Source organism: Eurosta solidaginis, chromosome 5, assembly GCF_040869045.1.
Source record: "Eurosta solidaginis isolate ZX-2024a chromosome 5, ASM4086904v1, whole genome shotgun sequence".
Taxonomy (NCBI): domain Eukaryota; kingdom Metazoa; phylum Arthropoda; class Insecta; order Diptera; family Tephritidae; genus Eurosta; species Eurosta solidaginis.
In genome coordinates this window covers 208,712,176-208,732,219 of record NC_090323.1, presented here as the reverse complement: position 1 = coordinate 208,732,219, position 20,044 = coordinate 208,712,176, and the positions used below count along the sequence as shown (strand labels likewise).

At 37.1% G+C, this 20,044-nt stretch overlaps 1 protein-coding gene across 2 annotated transcripts in view; it reads left to right on the top strand.

The window, feature by feature from the left end:
• Mrtf (Myocardin-related transcription factor) overlaps nucleotides 1–20,044 on the top strand; it is a 671,490-nt gene that overhangs the window by 384,378 nt on the left and 267,068 nt on the right. Inside the window, exon 6 of one of the 2 annotated variants that reach the window (XR_010953537.1) lies at nucleotides 10,161–10,257. The exons of the other annotated variant lie outside the window; for it this stretch is intronic. The gene's annotated coding sequence lies outside the window, so the exon portion shown is untranslated. Of the gene's footprint in view, nucleotides 1–10,160; nucleotides 10,258–20,044 lie in introns of those variants that run through there. 2 annotated transcript variants of the gene reach the window in all.

The window sequence follows — 20,044 nt, the reverse complement described above, 5'->3', positions numbered from 1 at the left end:
GTCTTGTTTACAAAAAGGTACAAGGTCCCAAATTGGACCAGGCCTAAGTTGGGAGGGGACCCTACAGGAGAAATCTTGTACAAAATATCTAGAAATCATCCTAGACAGTTAGCTGTCATGGAAGCTCTACGTGGAGGAGAGGGTGAAGAAGGTCGCAAGGGCACTTTATGCATGTAAAAGAATGCTGCAGTGTACGTGGGGCTTTTCGCCCTCTCTTTCTCATTGGGTTTTTACAGCGATTGTAAGCCCTATTCTATACTATGGAGTTCTTGTTTGGTGGAAAGCCACACAAAAAGCAAGCTAGCTCAAAAAATTAGAGGGGTATGCAGACTATCAATGTTTAGCATTACGGGAGCCCTGAAAACAACCCCGACGGCTGCATTGTATGCCATTCTGCACATTCCACCTGCAGACCTGGTAGCAAAGAACATAGCTTTAGCAACTGCAACCAAGCTCAGTGGCTCGGGGCAGCTTGAGCGCCGCCTATACGGCCATAGTAGTATAGCGTCATCAACCGCAAGACGAACAGACTACCTGATTCCCTATCTGCGCTTGGAGGGAGATATTAAGGCTATAATAGAGGTGGACGGTTGGCGGAAGGGTGCTCAAATGGCGGACGAGGCGATACATGTGTACACAAATAGTTCCAAAGTAGTGGAAGGAGTAGGGTCTGCGGTATACTGTGCTTATACGGAAATAAAGAGATCCTACAGGATGCCGGATTACTGTAGCGTTTTCCAAGCGGCAATATTAGCCGTAACCAAAGCAGTAGAAACCCTGGACGAGAATGCCTTAAGCTGCAACCATGTTAACTTTTATATTATAACAGCAATTAAGGCAATAACCTCGCATAGCACAGCATTTAAATGCGTGTTAGAGTGTAAGCAGTCTCTTCTATCATTAAAAAGAGAGGACTGTAGACTCATGACGGGCATTCTGACTGGACTACTCCTTCTGGCGTCACATGCCTTTAAAATAGGCTTGGTCAGTGATAGCTGATGTAGGACGTTCGGGCTGGAGGAGGAAACGATCGAGCACGATCTGTGCTCGTGCCCTGCGCTTGCCAGGCTAAGACTCCAGCTTTTAGGAGTGATACAGCTGTCAGATCTGGAAGCAGCAAGTGGCTTAAGTCCTAAGAAGCTTCTAGTATTTGCCAAGAGGACGGAGGTTTTTTATAACATAGGTCCTGGTTTTTATAGGGTTTCTCAGTTTGGTCGTTAAAACAAGCTTCTGGTAACACTACGGACTCATTCAGTCTATGTAAGGTCCTCATGGCCGGCCAGTTCAACCTAACCTAACCTAATTATAAAAGCATTTTATTAAGGCAGCAGGTGCGTTGAAGAGAATGAAGAGTTACAAACAAACATACAGGTAAATGTGATAAAAGCGTGTCAAGCGGGTGGAGAAGAAGAACACCACTGATCGTTTTTCCAAAATGTTTAGATCTCGATCTGTATGAGCCAGATACGAAAAATTATTGATTTAGGAGAAAAAGGCAAACGTGTGGACATCCAAATATCTATACATCCAAACATCCAAACTTTCGCATTTATAATATTATTAAGATTAAGTTAAGACAAGATTTTATGTAGCCGATTACTCGGATATTGCGTAGAGAATAAGATTATTGCCCGGCTACATTCATGAAAGGTATGAAGTCTTCGGAACAGCCGAAGAAAATCCCGGCTTTTCTTCTTATTATTGTTTTTTTTTTGTGCAAATGTAGACTTTCTCTGACTTAGAATTGAAACCCAGTGCTGCTACTCCATTTTTCACGAAAAAAGGTGCAGTCTGAATTTTAAACCAAATTTTCGTTGGTGTACAAAAAAGTTTGAGATTTACGCTCAAACTTTTAAATACAAATGAGTTAGGCTAGTTATTTTTCTTATTAAAACACAAATCATATGAGAGAACATACTATTTATTGAGTTTAATCAGCACTTTATTTTAAAAAGATTAAAAGAAATTGAAAATTGTTTAAAGTTTTTAATTAAATTTTTTGTTTACATACTATGCCCAGTTTTATAAGGTAAATTCAATATATTTTGCCGTGCGCTGTGACGTTTATGAAATAAATCTGAAATGGAGCGTTCAGCCGAGATAGATTAATAATTCACTCAGCACTTATTAACACCAACAACTTCTAGATTTGATTATCATGAATCAAATTTTCTATGAAAAGCTTAACAGCTGCATGAGCTGTATTTACATAACGTTGCGGAAATCCGAAGTGCGCAATAGGTGGAAAAACTGCCACCGCATAAAGTTCTCCATTCACGACGGCCGGTGCTCCAGAATATAGTTCACAAAAGCCAACGCCACCTTCAGCACAATACATATATTCTTCCATACCTTCTCCGTAGAGATACTCACACCTCCTTGGTGGTACTATAGTTACGACATGTTTTACGAGTTCAAAATTAGGTAAGCCACTTGTTTGTCGAGTCCATGCACTAATTTCCATCGTACTGCGCACCGAAACTGAATTTTGGCAAAGTGGTATTAGAGTCACTCCATGCTGATTTTCAAGTGGGTCATCCAGTTTAATACCAGCTATCGATGTTCGATCACAGTGATGAAATATGTCCACCACTCCGCGACGTGGTCCGCTGAAATTTGGTCCATTAGCTACATTAGCTACAACGTTGACTGAACTTTTAAGTTCGTCGTTGATGCATTGCGAAGATGTGATCACTATTAGCTTACTGACTAACGAGCCAGCGCAATAATAATGTCCATTCGACAGTAATGCTACCAAATAACGCCGATCGTCAGTTTGCGAATTTATTTTGGTAAAAAGTAAGATAAGCAGAATAACCAGCATTGCGATATGATTGTGGAGATTCATTTTAGCTTCTAAATTTATCCGCTGCTTGTTATGTATAAAGAAGTATAAATTAACTAAAGTAAGAAAAGTTTTGTGGGCGCTATTTATATACAGTGGTGAAGCTTTGATGAAATTTTCGGGTGGGTGCAAGTACACGGTTAGTAATCTGAGCCTAAATTTTTAACCATTCACCTGTTTAAGCACTTTTTGAAACAATTTGCTACTAAATTGGACACCTCTCAATTTACTATTGTCTTTTTTAATTTTATTCGATTTCAATTTAAAACTTGTTTAAACAATAATTTTAAAATATAACAAGTAAGGAAGGCTAAGTTCGGGTGTAGCCGAACATTTCATACTCAGCTGAGAGCTTTGGAGACAAAATAAGGGAAAATCACCATGTAGGAAAATTAACCTAGGGTAACCCTGGAATGTGTTTGTATGACATGTTTATCAAATGGGAGGTATTAAAGAGTATTTTAAAAGGGAGTGGGCCATAGTTCTATAGGTGGGCGCCTTTTCGAGATATCGCAATAAATGTGGACGAGGGGTGACTCTACAATTTGTTTGTAGATATGGGTATGAAATGAATGGTGTTAATGAGTATTTTAAAAGGGAGTTGGCCTGAGTTCTATAGGTGGACACCTTTTCCAGATATCGCCATAAAAGTGGACCAGGGGTGACTCTAGAATGTGTTTGTACGATATTGGTTTGAAATGAATGATGTTAATGAGTATTTTAAAAGGGAGTGGGCCTTAGTTCTATAGGTGGACGGCTTTTCCAGATATCGCCATAAAGGTGGACCAGGTGTGACTCTAGAATGTGTTTGTACAATATGGGTATCAAATTAAAGGTATTAATGAGGGTTTTAAGAGGGCGTGATGGTAGTTGAATATGTGAAGGCGTTTTCGAGATATTGACCAAAATGTGGACCAGGGTAACCCAGAACATTATATGTAAGGTACCGCTAATTTATTTATATATGTGATACCACGAACAGTATTCCTGCCAAGATTGCAATGACTTTGGATTTTACCCTGCAGAACTTTTTCATTTTCTTCTACTTAATATGGTAGGTGTCACAACCATTTTACAAAGTTTTCTCTAAAGTTATAGCTTGCGTCAATAAACCAATCCAATTACCATGTTTCATCCCCTTTTTCCTATTTGGTATAGAATTATGGCATTTTTTTCATTTTTCGTAATTTTCGATATCGAAAAAGTGGGCGTCGTCATAGTCGGATTTCGGCCATTTTTTATACCAATACAAAGTGAGTTCAGATAAGTACGTGAACTGATTTTAGTAAAGATATATCGATTTTTGCTCAAGTTATTATGTTAACGGCCGAGCGGAAGGACAGACGGTCCACTTTGTATACAAACTGGGCGTGGCTTTAACCGATTTCGCCCATTTTCACAGAAAACAGTTATCGTCATAGAATCTATACCCCTACCAAATTTCATAAGGATTGGTAAATTAAAATTATTCTAGACAAATTAAATGAAAAAGAGCGGGGCCACGCCCATTCTGAAATTTTCTTTTATTTTTGTATTTGGCTGCACCATATCATAACTGGAGTTGAATGTTGACATAATTTACTTATATACTGTAAAGATATTACATTTTTTGTTAAAATTTGTCTTTTAAATTTTTTTTTAAAGTGGGCGTGTTCTTAGTCCGATTTTGCTAATTTTTATTTAGCTCATATATAGTAATAGTAGCAACATTGCTGCAAAATTTTATCAGGATATCTTCGACGAATGCCAAATTACAGCTTGCAAAACTTTTAAATTATCTTTTTTTAAAAGTGGGCGGTGCCACGCCCATTGTCCAAAATTTTACTAATTTTTAATTCTGTGTCATAAGGTCAACCCACATACCAAGCTTCATCGCTTTATCCGCCTTTGGTAATGAACTATCGCATATTTTTCGGTTTTTCGATATCGAAAAAGTGGGCGTGGTTATAGTCCGATATCGTTCATTTTACATAGCGATCTGAGATGAGTGCCCAGGAACCTACATACCAAATTTCATTAAGATGCCTCAAAATTTACTCAAGTTATCGTGTTAACGGACAGACGAACGGACATGACTCAAACAAATTTTTTTTCGATACTGATGATTTTGATATATGGAAGTCTATATCTATCTCTATTCCTTTATACCTGTACAACCAACCGGTATCCAATCAAAGTTAATATAATCTGTGTGCAAAGCACGCTTTATACAAAACCAAAAAAGTTTCAAAAAATTCAAAAATACAAACTTGTAACAGTAACTTCTGTCCGAAACAGTCTCGAAATAACCCCGACAGGATCCCGAACACCACCCAGAAATGTTACCGGAAGGATCACTAAATGATCCCGGAACAGTCCCGAAATGACAACGCCGCGATCTTAGACGGATCCAGAGAACCACACAGAAATGATCCATGCAGGGTCTCCAAATGATCCCAAAAAAGTTCTGAATTTATTATGATGATCTTTTTTTTGTAGCGATGTCCTAAGCTAATGAATTTAAGGAATATGTTAAAGATGATCAGACCTTTAAATCGGATTAAATTAAGGTCTCAATAACACATAATACAAGATCAATTATCTCAACCCACTTAGCTTCGAGCAGTGTCGTTGCTCAAAATTTAGTGCACTGCCCCCAACTATGGTTTTGTGACAGCATACAATAGAACATATTAGCAGTTTGAAAACAGGTAGAACTAATTAAGTGTGCCTTTGTACTTTTCTCTATTTATTCATTAAAAATACAGGTATTATACAAATATCACATAACCGTTCTCAAATTTATAAATTTATTCAATTGTGCAAACGCTTACATATATAAAAATAAACAACTACAAGGAACAATTTTATCAGGTAATTTGGCCAAAAACTTCCACAAGCTATGTATAATGGGCCGAGTGAATAAAATAATTAGCAATTACTTAAATTCATTTAACCTTGATTAAAAAGTATTCTTATTCCTCCAGAAATGATGCCGCAAAGGGCCCTATATGGTCCCGTAATAGTCGCAAATGACGCTGACGGGATCCAGTAGGGATGGACGGACCATCCAGAAATGTTCCCGGAAGGATCCCGGAATAGTCCCGAAACAGTTTCGAAAAAAGCTCCAACGGGATCCCGGACAGATCCCGAAAATCATCCAGAAATTATACCGAAAGGGTTCCAAAATGATCCCGAAATTAACCTGACGGGATCCCGGACCGATCCTAAAAACTAGCCAGAAAGGATCCCGGAAGGGTTGCAAAATCATACAGATATAGTCTCGAAATTAACCTGGCGGGATCCCGGACGGATCCGGAAAACCATCCAGAAATGAAGGGTCCCAAATGATCTCGCAATTAACCTGACGGGATCCCGGACGGATCCGGGAAATCATCCACAAATGATGCCGGAAGGGTCCCAAAATAATCCCGAAATTAACATGACGGGATCCCGTATGGACCCGGAAATACATCCAGAAATGATGCCGGAAGTGTCCCCAACGATCCCGAAAAAGTCCCGAAATGACCCTGAAATTGAAATGACCTTCGAAATTAGCCCGAAGGGTCCCCAAATTATCCCAAAAAAGTCCAGATATGACTCTGACGGGATTCAGGACGGATCCCGAAAACCATTCAAAAATGATACTGGAAGGGATTCCAAATGATTCCGAAAAAGTCCCGGAATGACCCTGATGGGATCCCGGACGAAGTCCGAAAATCATTAGGAAATGATGCCGGAAGGGATCCGAAATAGACCCGAAAAAGCCGCGAAATGAGCCTGACGTGACCCCGATCCAGAAATGATCGTGAGAGGATTCCCAAATAATGCCGGAAAAGTCTCGAAAAGGGCCCAAAATAACCCCGACGGGATCGCGGACGGAGCCCGAAAACCATCCAGAAATTGTCCCGGAAGGATCCTTAAATAATCTCGAATTAGTCCCGAAAGGACACTGACGTGTACCCGGATGGATTCTGAAAATGATGCAGAAATGATTTATTTATTTATTTATATACTAGCAGACCCGGCAGACGTTGTTCTGCCCTAAATTTGGCCTACCTCCGTACATTTTAAAAAGCTTTTTCCGTCTAACTCTGCCCTCTCCCTCTTCACTTTTTCCTAATCCTTTTATTCACTCCTCCCTCCGTCTTTTTCGCTTCATCTATCTCCATCTTGGTCTCATTCTTTCTCTCTCAGTCTATCTCTTTTGTTCCAGTCCCAATCGCAGTCCCACTCCGAGTCTCAGTCCCAGTCCAAGTCCTAATCCCAGTCCCAGTCCGTCTCTGGTCGGAAAAAAGGATCGTAAACACTAATATAGGCAAATTTATATACCAAATTTCAGGCAAATCGAATAGGACGTATGTAAATAGGTATGTGGGTATTATTAATTCATGTCTATTTCGGCTTCGCATTTATATTTATCACTTTTGGAAGGTTGATGCAACTAAATTGAATACAACAATGAAAATTACTTTAGACCTCTCAGCAACAGCTTTCATTTGATATCCGTTTGTATAAACACTGTCTAGGCATTCACGGGCCCACGTTTTGGCCTATATCTCCAGACCCTAGTCACCCAGCGGTATAATATATTACTCTGTACTAAAGCACTCATCAACAGCTTTCATTTGATATCCGTTTGTATAAACACTGTCTAGGCATTCACGGGCCACGTTTTAGCCTATATCTCGAGACCCTAGTCACCCAGCGGTATAATATATTACTCTGTACTAAAGCACTCATCAACAGCTTTCATTTGTTATCCATATTCTATAAACACATTATAGGGGTATCCTGGTCCACGTTTGACCAAAATCGACTGACGCATCTCTTCAAACACCGGCGACCAACTAACACACATTTTAGCGTTACCCTTTATATATATAGATTTTTATTTTTCACACTTCACTATAATATTAAAACGAAATACAGATATTCATTGCTTTTGAAATTCGGCTTAAAAATTGCACATGGAACAACGAAAGACTCTCCTGAATTTACAAAAAATGTCTTAGTACTTCTAAATCGCGGGTCCCCTCAGAAGCCCCGGGTCCGGGGATAATCCCCCCCTCCTCTCTCGATGGGCCTGGTGATGTGCTATACTTGATATCATTCGCTATAATATGTTTTATTGATAAGCAGGTTGTTTAATTAAACACCAAGCAATTACACGGAATTATATCCGCACCGCCTGAAAATATGAGTGCCGCTGCGTATATACATTTTATTATTAGGTAAAAAAATTTAAAAAAAATTGCAATAAAATAATATTACGAATATAAACTGAGATATAACCTATCCTATATTTCAAGCTAGATCAAACTACACACGGGGAGCCAAACAAATTCAAAATCGGTTCGGTAGTTTAGGAGTCCATCGCGGACAAACATAGTGACACGTGATTTTTATATATAAAGATATCTACAGGACATAGCCCCACAGATAGGCACAATAGACCAAAACAAAATAAAATAAAATAATAATAATTACACAATACAAGGAGTTGAAAAATGCCACGAAGTGGGTCATGCATTTCTAAGTTGCAGTTGTTGAACTTAATTTCTCCAAGCAGAAATGGGCTAGCTATCAACTCTCTTTAGAGTTTTACTATAAATAAGACATTAAGCATCTCCCTACGGCTCTGTAATGTAGGCAACTGTAATAGTTTTAGCCGGCTGCAGTACGGCGGAGGATTCCTTGACGCGTCCCAAGGCAAGTGTTTCAAAGCAAAAAAGCAAACACTGTTTTTGAACCGATTCCAGTTTATCGCAGTGACTGATAACGTGGGCTCCAGATTATCGAAGCATATTCCAATATTGTCCCCACCAATTATGTAAACAGAGTTTTAGTAACGTACGGATCATTAAATTCCTTAGACCACCTTTTCACGAACGCCAAAGTACCTTTAGCCCTATTAACGCAAGTTTCTATATGTAATCTAAAATCAAGCTTACCGGGAGGATCCCAAAATTATTCCAAAATCAAAAGATCCCTGAATAGTCCCGAAATAACTCCGACAAGATCCGGGACGTATACCGAAAATCATTCAGAAATTATCACGGAAATTGTATCCGAAAATGATCCCGCTATAGTCCCGAAATTATCCCGACGGGATGCCGAAAACTATCCAGAAATGATATCGGAAGGGTCCAAAAATGGTACTGAAAAAGTCCCGATATAACCCGACGGGATCCCGTACGGATCCCGAAAACCATCCAGAATTGATCTCTGAAAGTATGCAAATGATTCCGAATTTGTCCAGAAATTACCCCGACAGAATGATGGATGGATCCCGAAACCCATCCAGAAATCATGCCGGAAGGGTCCCCAAATGATCCCTGGCTGGGCGGAGGGTGTCACTTCTCACTTTGTAAGCCCTCGACTTATTTGACCCATTGAGTTTGTAATAAAACTTAAAGTTATAATGTGTAAAAATTATTAAAAAGTAATTGTTCAAGGGGTGATCTCCCCCCCCCCCCCCTTTCCTTTTTCAAAAATTTTTTAGACAGTACACTATTGTATATCTGTTTCCCAAATTTCATCAAAATTTGTGTAGCCGTTCTGCGTTCTGGCGTGATTCAATCACAAAGACGAAGAAATATCATTAAGTTGTAACTGTTCCTAGGGGGCGGGGACCTCCCCCTTTTGAAAAACATATAGCATAAACATTGGTCCTCCTAGACTATTGGCTATATGTGTACCAAATCTCACCCAAATCCGTCAAGCCGTTGTTTTATTTGAAGCGACGTAAACTCATTTCAAAATTCCTATAGAAGCCGACTGAAACGCAATAGTTTTACGGATATAAGAAAGATAGAGAGATGCTTAAACCCACTGCTCCCAACTCCGGTTATGTGACAGTAAACGATGGAACATATTAGCAGTTTGGAAACAATTAAAACATTTAGTTTGTGTGTATGCTTTCAGACCTTGACGTTTTTCGAACACTCTTTCCAAAAAGTTTATATACACGTACACTGAAAGAAAAGTACTGGTAAAATCAACCGAAATACGGGTCAATTCAACCGAAATTTCTGTCAATTTGTATCCATCGCAACAAGATGTTGAATCAACTGCGCACAAATGGTTGATTAGTAATTGGCCGTTTTAGTAGTCAAATAAACAAAAAAGTTGCTTCGTTATACTTTACCCATAGTTTTGTTAATTAACAGTTATTACTGTCGCTCTAAGAATACCAATCAAAACTGTTAATATGAAAGGAATTTCTGTTCATTCGAAATAACCAGCGTAAACTGTTAAATTAACAGTATTTATTGTCGAAATGACACTGACAGTGAATTCTATTGAAATAAAAGATATTTCTGTTTTTTTCTAGATCAATAGAGTAAACTTTTACATCAACAGAGTTTTCTGTTCATACCTGTGACATTAATACCCGTGGAAAAAATAAAAGCCGCATAAATATATTTTTAAACGTACGTAGTTTTTTTTATTTGTATAAATTGCACATAAGTACATTTCATTTCTAATGATTTTATTGCTATATTTAGTAATATTAATTAAAATAATAATAACTTAAATCTGAATTAAAAAAAAACAAAACTTGTTCCGAATAAACCATCGACAGCTTTGTACGAAAGTATGTTGCCATATATATACGTAAATATGTGAATGCATATATACACATGGTTGCTGCATACATATATGTGTATATGCTACATACATATTCACACACGCGTTAGTACATGCTCTAACGAAAATAAGGGCATGCACCGTTTGTTAAACCACATTGGCGTCGGTTTCAAGAACTTTATTTCAACTTTACACTTTATAACATTGTTGCATCTCTTCAAACACCGGCGACCAACTAACACACATTTTAGCGTTACCCTTTATATATATAGATTTTTATTTTTCACACTTCACTATAATATTAAAACGAAATACAGATATTCATTGCTTTTGAAATTCGGCTTAAAAATTGCACATGGAACAACGAAAGACTCTCCTGAATTTACAAAAAATGTCTTAGTACTTCTAAGTCGCGGGTCCCCTCAGAAGCCCCGGGTCCTGGGATAATCCCCCCCTCCTCTCTCGATGGGCCTGGTGATGTGCTATACTTGATATCATTCGCTATAATATGTTTTATTGATAAGCAGGTTGTTTAATTAAACACCAAGCAATTACACGGAATTATATCCGCACCGCCTGAAAATATGAGTGCCGCTGCGTATATACATTTTATTATTAGGTAAAAAAATTAAAAAAAAATTGCAATAAAATAATATTACGAATATAAACTGAGATATAACCTATCCTATATTTCAAGCTAGATCAAACTACACACGGGGAGCCAAACAAATTCAAAATCGGTTCGGTAGTTTAGGAGTCCATCGCGGACAAACATAGTGACACGTGATTTTTATATATAAAGATATCTACAGGACATAGCCCCACAGATAGGCACAATAGACCAAAACAAAATATAATAAAATAATAATAATTACACAATACAAGGAGTTGAAAAATGCCACGAAGTGGGTCATGCATTTCTAAGTTGCAGTTGTTGAACTTAATTTCTCCAAGCAGAAATGGGCTAGCTATCAACTCTCTTTAGAGTTTTACTATAAATAAGACATTAAGCATCTCCCTACGGCTCTGTAATGTAGGCAACTGTAATAGTTTTAGCCGGCTGCAGTACGGCGGAGGATTCCTTGACGCGTCCCAAGGCAAGTGTTTCAAAGCAAAAAAGCAAACACTGTTTTTGAACCGATTCCAGTTTATCGCAGTGACTGATAACGTGGGCTCCAGATTATCGAAGCATATTCCAATATTGTCCCCACCAATTATGTAAACAGAGTTTTAGTAACGTACGGATCATTAAATTCCTTAGACCACCTTTTCACGAACGCCAAAGTACCTTTAGCCCTATTAACGCAAGTTTCTATATGTAATCTAAAATCAAGCTTACCGGGAGGATCCCAAAATTATTCCAAAATCAAAAGATCCCTGAATAGTCCCGAAATAACTCCGACAAGATCCGGGACGTATACCGAAAATCATTCAGAAATTATCACGGAAATTGTATCCGAAAATGATCCCGCTATAGTCCCGAAATTATCCCGACGGGATGCCGAAAACTATCCAGAAATGATATCGGAAGGGTCCAAAAATGGTACTGAAAAAGTCCCGATATAACCCGACGGGATCCCGTACGGATCCCGAAAACCATCCAGAATTGATCTCTGAAGGTATGCAAATGATTCCGAATTTGTCCAGAAATTACCCCGACAGAATGATGGATGGATCCCGAAACCCATCCAGAAATCATGCCGGAAGGGTCCCCAAATGATCCCTGGCTGGGCGGAGGGTGTCACTTCTCACTTTGTAAGCCCTCGACTTATTTGACCCATTGAGTTTGTAATAAAACTTAAAGTTATAATGTGTAAAAATTATTAAAAAGTAATTGTTCAAGGGGTGATCTCCCCCCCCCCCTTTCCTTTTTCAAAAATTTTTTAGACAGTACACTATTGTATATCTGTTTCCCAAATTTCATCAAAATTTGTGTAGCCGTTCTGCGTTCTGGCGTGATTCAATCACAAAGACGAAGAAATATCATTAAGTTGTAACTGTTCCTAGGGGGCGGGGACCTCCCCCTTTTGAAAAACATATAGCATAAACATTGGTCCTCCTAGACTATTGGCTATATGTGTACCAAATCTCACCCAAATCCATCAAGCCGTTGTTTTATTTGAAGCGACGTAAACTCATTTCAAAATTCCTATAGAAGCCGACTGAAACGCAATAGTTTTACGGATATAAGAAAGATAGAGAGATGCTTAAACCCACTGCTCCCAACTCCGGTTATGTGACAGTAAACGATGGAACATATTAGCAGTTTGGAAACAATTAAAACATTTAGTTTGTGTGTATGCTTTCAGACCTTGACGTTTTTCGAACACTCTTTCCAAAAAGTTTATATACACGTACACTGAAAGAAAAGTACTGGTAAAATCAACCGAAATACGGGTCAATTCAACCGAAATTTCTGTCAATTTGTATCCATCGCAACAAGATGTTGAATCAACTGCGCACAAATGGTTGATTAGTAATTGGCCGTTTTAGTAGTCAAATAAACAAAAAAGTTGCTTCGTTATACTTTACCCATAGTTTTGTTAATTAACAGTTATTACTGTCGCTCTAAGAATACCAATCAAAACTGTTAATATGAAAGGAATTTCTGTTCATTCGAAATAACCAGCGTAAACTGTTAAATTAACAGTATTTATTGTCGAAATGACACTGACAGTGAATTCTATTGAAATAAAAGATATTTCTGTTTTTTTCTAGATCAATAGAGTAAACTTTTACATCAACAGAGTTTTCTGTTCATACCTGTGACATTAATACCCGTGGAAAAAATAAAAGCCGCATAAATATATTTTTAAACGTACGTAGTTTTTTTTATTTGTATAAATTGCACATAAGTACATTTCATTTCTAATGATTTTATTGCTATATTTAGTAATATTAATTAAAATAATAATAACTTAAATCTGAATTAAAAAAAAACAAAACTTGTTCCGAATAAACCATCGACAGCTTTGTACGAAAGTATGTTGCCATATATATACGTAAATATGTGAATGCATATATACACATGGTTGCTACATACATATATGTATATATGCTACATACATATTCACACACGCGTTAGTACATGCTCTAGCGAAAATAAGGGCATGCACCGTTTGTTAAACCACATTGGCGTCGGTTTCAAGAACTTTATTTCAACTTTACACTTTATAACATTGTTTTATTAGACTCACTTTCACCAAATTTAATTTTTTGTAATTTATTTGATTTATAGTTTTGAACTTCGCCGCGCGTCACTTTACTTTTCAAATATAAATGAAAATAATAGTAACAAAACTGACCTCAATTCTTTCAGTTGCAGCTCATTCTCAATTTCTTCTCTCGCAAGTAGAGTTGCCACACTTGTTTGTTTCGAACAAAACTTGTAGTATAAATGTTTGACATAACATTTTAAATAGAGAACTTGTAAGTTATAGAAAAGTAAATAATCACATCGCGGGAAGGTAAGGAAGGTAATTCACCACTAGAGTAACTTTATATGTAATTCGGCAAGTTTAATTATCGTAACAGTTTATTTTGAAACGATTCCAAAACATCTCAAACTTTATGCTGTCGGAAACATCAACATTAAAAAAGGATCCTTTTTATTATTTATTAGATTCGTTCGCGTGAGTGAAAATTTGTAAAAACTTGAACAAAATGTTACTAATTTTGGAAAAATACTGTTCGTTCAAACAAAAATTTTGCAACAAGAGGGCGAAATTCTGCATTTCGCTTGGAGGAGAAGTTGCAAAATTGTACCCGATAAATAGGTGTCCCGGTATCGCATAATTTTTGGCAGTGTTATGCGCATTAAATTCAAAAAGGGGTTTTTGTTTTGTATTGATAACTGAAAAACTAGTTTTTGTTGTTTTCCCAATTTGTGTGTTTTTCGATTTGGTGGTTTTCTTATTTTGGTGTTTTTTTTAACAAGTAGCACCATCATCATAAATACAAAGTAGAGAGCGTAAAATTCTCTATGAAATTTGCTGTTCGCTGCTGAAATGACCTGTAAGATCAGTTGTGTTAACAGAAAAATCAGTTAGATTGATTAGGAGTCTGTCAATTTTACAGAATTTTGTTAACTTAAGAGCGACAATTTCTCTTCTGTTGAAATGACTAAACTAATTTGTTCGCTTGACAAACAACTCTGTCGAATTAACCATAATTCGATCAATTTCACCGAATCTCCGTTAAGTCAAGAACAATAGAACAGATTTAATGATTTGACTAGCACCAGCTCTTTCAGTGTATTGCAGAGTGCTCAAACCAAAGGATTCAAATACTAAAGAGAGACAAATCTGCAAAGCGCGCTCTTACCGATTAGTACGAAATTATGCTTTTTTTAGGAGTCACTCGGTAATGCACTACAACCACCTATGATCAATTGCTGATTATTGGAGTAAAAATGAATCTTTGGGGAAATATATAATATGCATATGTATTTCTCGCGATAGTTTCACTTTACTGATGGCCATGATTTTTATGCTAGTTGTTGTTAACGCTCGGATTATATTATCACAACGTGAACGCCGTAATACTGTTTTCACACAGATACTTAATGATCTCATTTCACCTGCTAATGAAATCGGAAATTTTTTGCTTTCACACAGAAGTAACTGCTCGATTAGTATGAAGGATGAGACAGACAATCATGGCGGAACGATACAAGGTGGGAGCATGGTGACATACCTACAAACAAAAAAAATTCCATGTACTTGTAAATTCGATGGACAAATGTCAAAATCGTACTGCGCCGGTAGTTGATGTATCAAATCAAATAAAAAAGGTTATAATCAGCTGTTCGATGCGGCCACCTTGTATCGTTCCGCCATGCAGACAATGACATTTGCTTTGAAAACTAAGAAGCGGAAACGGAAGCGGAACGCTGCCAACAGAGTTGCATTGTGCTTTTGACTTCATTAGGCATTCGATTAGCTACTAATGAAATAATAATAGATTCGAATTTTGTAGGGAAGATTGAGCTCAATAAGCGCCTTAATGTAAAAAGCTGCCTTTACTATTCAATAAGCCATCTGCGTGAAATCAGTATAAGATTCCGCTCATTCAATTTATTGCACCATTAGCCGAGTCAATGATAGTCAAAGGAATAAAGCAAAAAAAAAAAAAAAAAAAACACTCACAACATGGCAATATCGTGGAAGCCTAGCAAAGCGAACACAAACTAACCGTATAAATATTGGCGTCCATCTTCCTATTGAACAGCCTTCTCGTCGTCGATTCGTTCTTTGCACTTCACAAAATAAGGAAACCAGGAACTGGATGCAGCAACGCTTTATGTTTTTAACGTTTTGCTTCTCTTCACAAGTGATGAATAAACAGTGAAATTAATTATTATACTCAGTTGAGCAGAGCTCACAGAGTATATTAACTTTGATTGGATAACGGTTGGTTGTGCAGGTATAAAGGAATCGAGATAGATATAGACTTCCATATATCAAAATCATCAGTATCGAAAAAAAATTCGATTGAGCCATGTCCGTCCGTCTGTCCGTTAACACGATAACTTGAGTAAATTTTGAGGTATCTTGATGAAATTTGGTATGTAGGTTCCTGGGCACAGATCGCTATTTAAAATGAACGATATCGGACAATAACTACGCCCATTTTTTCGATATCGAAAATTTCGAAAAATCGAAAAAGTGCGATAATTCATTACCAAATACGGATTAAGCGATGAAACTTGGTACGTGAGTTGAAGTTATGACGCAGAATAGAAAACTAGTAAAATTTTGGACAATGGCCCTGGCACCGCCCACTTTTAAAAGAAGGTAATTTAGAAGTTTTGCAAGCTGTAATTTGGCAGTCGTTGAAGATATCATGATGAAATTTGGCAGAAACGTTACTCTTATTACTATATGTCTGCTTAATAAAAATTAGCAAAATCGGAGAACGACCACGCCCACATTTAAAAAAAAATTTTTTTAAATTCAAATTGTAAAAGAAAAGTTAATATCTTTACAGTATATAAGTAAATTATGTCAACATTCAACTCCAGTAATGACATGTTGCAACAAAATACAAAAATAAAAGAAAATTTCAAAATGGGCGTGGCACCGCCCTTTTTCATTTAATTTGTCTAGGATACTTTTAATGCCATAAGTCGAACAAAAATTTACCAATCCTTGTGAAATTTGGTAGAGGCTTAGATTCTAGGACGATAACTGTTTTCTGTGAAAAAGGGCGAAATCGGTTGAAGCCACGCCCAGTTTTTATACACAGTCGACCGTCTGTCCTTCCGCTCGGTCGTTAACACGGTAACTTGAGCAAAAGTCGATATATCTTTACTAAACTCAATTCACGTACTTATCTGAACTCACTTTGTATTGGTGTAAAAAATGGCCGAAATCCGACTATGACCACGCCCACTTTTTCGATATCGAAAATTACGAAAAATGAAAAAATGCCATAATTATATACCAAATACGAAAAAAGGGATGAAACATGGCAATTGGATTGGTTTATTGACGCAAAATATAACTTTAGAAAAAAACTTGGTAAAATGGGTGTGACACCTACCATATTAAGTAGAAGAAAATTAAAAAGTTTTGCAGGGCGAAATCAAAAGCCCTTGGAATCTTGGAAGGAATACTGTTCGTGGTATTACATATATAAATAAATTAGCGGTACCCGACAGATGATGTTCTGGATCACCCTGGTCCACATTTTGGTCGATATTTCGAAAACGCCTTCACATATACAACTAAGGGCCACTCCATTTTAAAACCCTCATTAATACCTTTAATTTGATACCCATATCGTACAAGCACATTCTAGAGTCCCCCCCCCCCCCCCCTGTCCACGTTTAAGGCGATATCTCGAAAAGGCGTCCACATATAGAACTAAGGCCCACTCCTTTTTAAAATACTTATTAACACCTTTCATTTGATACCCATATCGTACACAAAAATTCTAGAGTCACTCCTGGCCCACCTTTATGGCGGTGTCTCGAAAAGGCATCCACCTATAGAACTAAGGCCCACTCCCTTTTAAAATACTCATTAACACCTTTCATTTGATACCCATATCGTACAAGCAAATTCTAGAGTCACCCCTGGTCCACCTTTATGGCGATATCTTGAAAAGGCGTCCACCTATAGAACTAAGGCCCACGCCCTTTTAAAATACTCATTAACACCTTTCATTTGATACCCATATCGTACAAACAAATTCTAGAGTCACCTCTGGTCCACCTTTATGGCGATATCTCGAAAAGGCGTCCACCTATAGAACTAAGGCCCACGCCCTTTTAAAATACTCATTAACACCTTTCATTTGATACCCATATTGTACAAACGCATTCTAGAGTCACCCCTGGTCCACGTTTATGGCGATATCCCTAAAAAGCGTCCACCCATAGAACTAAGGCCCACGCCCTTTTAAAATACTCATTAACACCTTTCATTTGATACCCATATTGTACAAACAAATTCTAGAGTCACCCCTGATCCACCTTTATGGCGATATCTCGAAAAGGCGTCCACATATAGAACTAAGGCCCACGCCCTCTTAAAATACTCATTAACACCTTTCATTTGATACTCATATCGTAAAAACAAATTCTAGAGTCACCCCTGGTCCATCTTTATGGCGATATCTCGAAAATGCGTCCATCTATAGAACTTAGGCCCACACCCTTTTAAAATACTCATTAATACCTTTCATTTGATACCCATATCGTACAAAATAAATTCTAGAGTCACCCTGGTCCACCTTTATGGCGATATCTCGAAAAGGCGTCCACCTATAGAACTAAGGCCCACTCCCTTTTAAAATTATCATTAACACATTTCATTTGATACCCATATCGTACAAATAAATTCTAGAGTCAGGCCTGGTCCACCTTTATGGCGATATCCCTAAATGGCGTCCATCTATAGAACTATGGCCCACTTCCTCTTAAAATACTCTTTAATACCTTCCATTTGATACAAATGTCATACAAACACATTCCTGGGTTACCCTAGGTTCTTTTTAAAACATGGTGATTTTCCCTTACTTTGTCTCCACAGCTCTCAACTGAGTATGTAATGTTCGGTTACACCCGAACTTAGCCTTCCTTACTTGTTTTTTATTAAAAGCCGTTATTTAATTTTTTGTGCTTTTGGTATTATTGTGCCTTATGCATCTCACCCATAAATGTTATTGGGGTTATATATCCCAGGATAACGGTAAGGATATCCGATTTTTCAGGTATGCCAAACATTTTACATTTTAGCTATATTACAGTATTTGCTGTCATAATGATGAAAACCCCTCCTGATTGCGAAAACAGCAACTCAGAGGGGAAAGGGTTAGGCTTAGAAAACGTGGTTGGGACCCCACATTCTCTTGTAAAAACATCAAAAGTCTACAGTAGCAAGGTTATTTTATTTGAAACGACGTAAACTCATTTTCGAAATTCCTATAGAAGCCTTCTGAAAAACATTACTTTTTCGAATATAAGAAGATCAGAGAGATGCCTAAATCCACTGCTCGCAAGTCTGGTTATGTGGCAGTTTGGAAAAATTGAAACTGATTAAGTGTACGCTTTGTTATTTTCATAAAAATATAAAGCTAACATAGTAAGAATGTTCCATAGAATGTCATTTTAAAAAGCTATACAAATATTTTGTATTTTTCATAATGAAGGGCATTAAAATTTTAATGACGCACTTCTAACCAAAACTTTATTCAAGGTTAAATGGGTTCAGTGAAAATTTGTTTTTTTATCCCAACAAGCAAAGTAAACGCAACGTAACAAGTTTCTCAAAAAAACATTAAACTTAGAAAACGTTGTTGGAACCCCACATTCTCTTGTAAAAACATCAAAAAGAGTACAGCAGCAAGATTGTTTTATTTGAAGCGACGTAAACTCATTTTCAAAATTCCTATAGAAGCCGTCTGAAAAACATTAGTTTTACGAACATGAGATGAAAAGATGCCTAAATCTACTGCTCTCAAATCTTGTTATGTGAAAGTATACGATGGACCATATTAGCTGGTTGGAAACAATTGAAACTAGTTAAGTGTACGCTTTGTTCTTTTCATAAAAATATAAATCTAACATAGTAAGAATGTTCCATAGAATGCCATTTTAAAAAGCTGTACAAATATTTTGTATTTTTCATAATGAAGGGCATTAAAAACTTTACTCAAGGTTAAATGGGTTCAGTAGTAGTAGTAGTAGTGATTTATTTATTTTCTTTCAACTAGTAATTACAAAAGTAAAGCAAAATGAATTAAACTATAAATATATAAACATAAATAAAGATTCCAGGCAATAAAAATAAATGTTGTGTGTCTTAATATCACTTATAACTAAACAACTCATTTATGAGAATTCGTTGCCAATAAGTTCTCTATACTTAAAGAAATTTCTTATATAAACAAAGGATATTTACCACCTTCTGCAGATTTAAAACTTTCTCACCAAAACAATTAAACCGTATGTCTTTATATATGGGGCATATCCCAATGAAGTGATAGGTGTCTTCAGTTACACATAAATTGCACATAGAACAGTTTTTGGAAAAAACATTTTTAAAACATTGAGCATTATGATTTGGCAAACCACCCCTTGCTCGGAAAATCAGACTTATGGCGTATGCAGAATGCTCATCG